The sequence below is a fragment of the Schistocerca serialis genome, unplaced genomic scaffold, assembly GCF_023864345.2.
Source record: "Schistocerca serialis cubense isolate TAMUIC-IGC-003099 unplaced genomic scaffold, iqSchSeri2.2 HiC_scaffold_1242, whole genome shotgun sequence".
NCBI classification, from domain to species: Eukaryota; Metazoa; Arthropoda; class Insecta; order Orthoptera; family Acrididae; genus Schistocerca; species Schistocerca serialis.
In genome coordinates, this window is record NW_026047450.1 from 557,501 (window position 1) to 562,500 (window position 5,000).

The window sequence follows — 5,000 nt, forward strand, 5'->3', positions numbered from 1 at the left end:
TATATACAACCGTCCCTATACATGCTGAAAGACTCTGCACACAATGAGAACCACACGTCAGCCAGACACTCTTATCACACACTACTCTCTGCCTGTAACAGGCACACACACAAAATATCTAACCACCAGCATGGAAGAACATCCAGTGCATCCTCTCCGCCACATTACACAATCCACACTATCATAACCAGACCGGGAGGTCCACCCAGAAAACACAATATCCCACCCTTCCGACATCCGCACATTGCTCAGCTAAGCCACGAACACCCACACATGTCCTACACAGGGGTGCACCCAACATCACAATACTGCCTCCTGTCACAGCACACAAACAATGGCAGGAATGAAAGACACAGATCTGCCACAACCATGGAATCGGAGCGCCGCCTCTCATGAGCCAAAAGTGCATCCTGACGTGACAAATCGGATGATGCCGCAGGCATCCAATTACGATAATCACTATCAACGAACCTGCCGCCCCCCCCCCCCATACACCTTTCCCTACAACAATGTGTATCTGAACCTATGCTATATCGTACCTTAACCTAACCTATATCGTACCTTAACCTAACCTATATCGTACCTTAACCTAACCTATATCGTACCTTAACCTAACCTATATCGTACCTTAACCTAACCTATATCGTACCTTAACCTAACCTATATCGTACCTTAACCTAACCTATATCGTGCCTTAACCTAACCTATATCGTGCCTTAACCTAACCTATATCGTGCCTTAACCTAACCTATATCGTGCCTTAACCTAACCTATATTGTGCCTTAACCTAACCTACGTTGTGCCTTAACCTAACCCATATTCTACCTTAACCTAACCTACGTTGTGCCTTAACCTAACCTACGTTGTGCCTTAACCTAACCTACGTTGTGCCTTAACCTAACCTACGTTGTGCCTTAACCTAACCTACGTTGTGCCTTAACCTAACCTACGTTGTGCCTTAACCTAACCTACGTTGTGCCTTAACCTAACCTACGTTGTGCCTTAACCTAACCTACGTTGTGCCTTAACCTAACCTACGTTGTGCCTTAACCTAACCTACGTTGTGCCTTAACCTAACCTACGTTGTGCCTTAACCTAACCTACGTTGTGCCTTAACCTAACCTACGTTGTGCCTTAACCTAACCTACGTTGTGCCTTAACCTAACCTACGTTGTGCCTTAACCTAACCTACGTTGTGCCTTAACCTAACCTACGTCGTGCCTTAACCTAACCTATGTTGTGCCTTAACCTAACCTATGTTGTGCCTTAACCTAACCTATGTTGTGCCTTAACCTAACCTATGTTGTGCCTTAACCTAACCTATGTTGTGCCTTAACCTAACCTATTTTGTGCCTTAACCTAACCTATGTTGTACCTTAACCTAACCCATATTCTACCTTAACCTAACCTATGTTGTACCTTAACCTAACCCATATTCTACCTTAACCTAACCTACGTTGTGCCTTAGCCTAACCTATGTTGTGCCTTAGCCCAACCCATGTTGTGCCTTAGCCAAACCCATGTTGTGCCTTAGCCCAACCCATGTTGTGCCTTAGCCCAACCCATGTTGTGCCTTAGCCCAACCCATGTTGTGCCTTAACCCAACCCATGTTGTGCCTTAACCCAACCCATGTTGTGCCTTAACCCAACCCATGTTGTGCCTTAACCCAACCCATGTTGTGCCTTAACCCAACCCATGTTGTGCCTTAACCCAACCCATGTTGTGCCGTAACCCAACCCATGTTGTACCGTAACCCAACCCATGTTGTACCGTAACCCAACCCATGTTGTACCGTAACCCAACCCATGTTGTGCCGTAACCCAACCCATGTTGTGCCGTAACCCAACCCATGTTGTGCCGTAACCCAACCCATGTTGTGCCGTAACCCAACCCATGTTGTGCCGTAACCCAACCCATGTTGTGCCGTAACCCAACCCATGTTGTGCCGTAACCCAACCCATGTTGTGCCGTAACCCAACCCATGTTGTGCCGTAACCAACCATGTTGTGCCTTAACCTAACCCAATTTGTGCCTTAACCTAACCCAATTTGTGCCTTAACCTAACCCAATTTGTGCCTTAACCTAACCCAATTTGTGCCTGAACCTAACCCAATTTGTGCCTTAACCTAACCCAATTTGTGCCTTAACCTAACCCAATTTGTGCCTTAACCTAACCCAATTTGTGCCTGAACCTAACCCAATTTGTGCCTGAACCTAACCCAATTTGTGCCTGAACCTAACCCAATTTGTGACTTAACCTAACCCAATTTGTGCCTTAACCTACCCCATGTTGCGCTGTAACCTAACCCATGTTGCGCTGTAACCTAACCCATGTTGCGCTGTAACCTAACCCATGTTGCGCTGTAACCTAACCCATGTTGCGCCGTAACGTAACCTAAATTGCGCCTTAACGTAACCTAAAGTGCGCCGTAACGTAACCTAAAGTGCGCCGTAACGTAACCTAAAGTGCGCCGTAACGTAACCTAAAGTGCGCCGTAACGTAACCTAAAGTGCGCCGTAACGTAACCTAAAGTGCGCCGTAACGTAAACTATATTGCGCCGTAACCTGACGCACGTTGTCGCTTAACCTGCTCTGTAATTGTTATGCGACACGTTAAAGTAGTGTAGTGTTGCCTAACCGCAACCCTCGCAATATAGTTCGCTACCCGCACTGCCCGGTCCCCTGTGCATCGCGTCATGTTAAACACCTTGCAGGTGTTGCTGACTTTCCACATGCTCCTGTTATACACTGTAATGTGGATAGCAGCGGGACGTACATCCCCCCCCCCCTTCCCCCGTGCCTTCGCAAGCTGGTCGGTGAGAAGTGTGCATGTTCAATGCCCTTCGCATGCCGAAGTACTCAGCCTACGTTGTGGTACGGCCTCTCACCTGTCCGCGGATGTACGCAAAACCCACAAACTGTACTGCACATTGGTCCGTATGTACTGAATGATACATCGTGGCACATGTGTGACCGTACGACGACTGCGCCTAGCAACGGTGGACCATACAGTCCAAATATTGTGCACGCAGCTACGTGTCGTCTCCCTTTAGGAGCTGGATTGCAGTGTGGTACGCCATACAGACGTGTGGGAGGAACGGACGCCCTGGATGGCGATCAGCATGAGCAGTCTGTTGATGTAGTGGAGCGTGTATTCGGACGTAGTCGTCTCTTCTCACACACTGTGATAGCATGTTGCACCGCGTTCCACATCTGCGACATGCTGCAGAGGCCGGCTGACAGTCGTTCGCGCAATGGACACCGCATACGTACGGTGGCTACCTTCCACGTGTTCTCTAGGCGTGCACATGTTGTTGCGTCTATGTGGGCAGACGTAGTGTGTTGTGACACCTGACACAGGCATGCAATACTCGTTGCAAATGGCGATGGACGTCTACGTTTGCTGGTGACTTTACGCAAATGAACAACTGGTAACCCGTTGTGGTGCGGTTGTTCTCGCTAGAGGTGAATCAGTGTTGGCGACGATCGGTCGAGCTATTAACCGGTTGTTTCAGGGATACCCACCATGCCCACGAACGTGAAAGGGGACCCACCATGCCCACGAACGTGAAAGGGGATCTGGGTGTGAGGCGATACGCGGCGGTGGCTGGGTGGGACCGTCCCCGGCCGGTGAGGGGGGGCCGCCCGGCGTGCTGGCAGCGCGGTGCGTGGGCGCACGCGCTACAGCCGGCTGGTGGGGGCGGCCAGTGGCAGGCGCGCCGGCCGACGGACGCGGCAGGCGGCGCAGCTGCGCGCCGGCGCCCCCTGCTCGCGGCGCCTTGCGGCCAAAGTAGGTCCTCGTGGGCCCGGTGCGAAGCGCGGTGGCCATCTGCAGTGTGCTGGTCCGATTGAGGACTGTGTGCGCTGAGGATGCGCCGCCGCCCGGCGCTCGGCGCCGCGACGCCGTCTGCTGCTCGGTCGCCCCAGCGGTTCTCGCAGGTGGTTTGTATCGCAGCTGTGCGGACGTGTTGGCGCGTGCGCTGTGCTGGGAGAGTTCGCATCGGCACCCAAGTGGGGCTTTTGTCCTTCTGTGGCGCTGGCGTTGGAGCTGCCGGTCACCGTAGGTGGCGCGTGTTGTCTCCCGCCGGCAATGCCACGACAGCACGCTCCCGGGCCTCTGTCGGCAGCGGCAAGCTCAGTTGGGAGCACGGGTGGTCGCACCTAAAGCGTCTACTCGCCTAACTCCGGGCGATTGCGCCTCTCTCGAACCCGACCAAGTACTTAGGACGGCGCTGCGCGCCGCCGGGACCTGAGAGGGTTTCGCTCAGCCTCCTCCTGTTTGCAGAATAATTGAGCGGACGCTTGCGTGTTCGCGCGGGCCCCCGGGACACACTCCCGGGCGGCCGGCTGCTCAGCTCTAGTTGACGCAGCTCCCTGGTTGATCCTGCCAGTAGTCATATGCTTGTCTCAAAGATTAAGCCATGCATGTCTCAGTACAAGCCGCATTAAGGTGAAACCGCGAATGGCTCATTAAATCAGTTATGGTTCCTTAGATCGTACCCACGTTACTTGGATAACTGTGGTAATTCTAGAGCTAATACATGCAAACAGAGTCCCGACCAGAGATGGAAGGGACGCTTTTATTAGATCAAAACCAATCGGTCGGCTCGTCCGGTCCGTTTGCCTTGGTGACTCTGAATAACTTTGGGCTGATCGCACGGTCCTCGTACCGGCGACGCATCTTTCAAATGTCTGCCTTATCAACTGTCGATGGTAGGTTCTGCGCCTACCATGGTTGTAACGGGTAACGGGGAATCAGGGTTCGATTCCGGAGAGGGAGCCTGAGAAACGGCTACCACATCCAAGGAAGGCAGCAGGCGCGCAAATTACCCACTCCCGGCACGGGGAGGTAGTGACGAAAAATAACGATACGGGACTCATCCGAGGCCCCGTAATCGGAATGAGTACACTTTAAATCCTTTAACGAGTATCTATTGGAGGGCAAGTCTGGTGCCAGCAGCCGCGGTAATTCCAGCTCCAATAGCGTATATTAAAGTT

General features: G+C 52.2%; 1 non-coding gene across 1 annotated transcript in view; it reads left to right on the forward strand.

Moving 5' to 3' along the window:
* The first annotated feature begins 4,373 nt into the window (after positions 1-4,373).
* The window catches only part of LOC126436616 (small subunit ribosomal RNA), a 1,909-nt gene continuing 1,282 nt past the window's right edge, over positions 4,374-5,000 (forward strand). Inside the window, exon 1 of the ribosomal RNA XR_007580805.1 lies at positions 4,374-5,000. This exon is cut by the window's right edge and continues 1,282 nt beyond it. This is a non-coding gene — a ribosomal RNA (small subunit ribosomal RNA).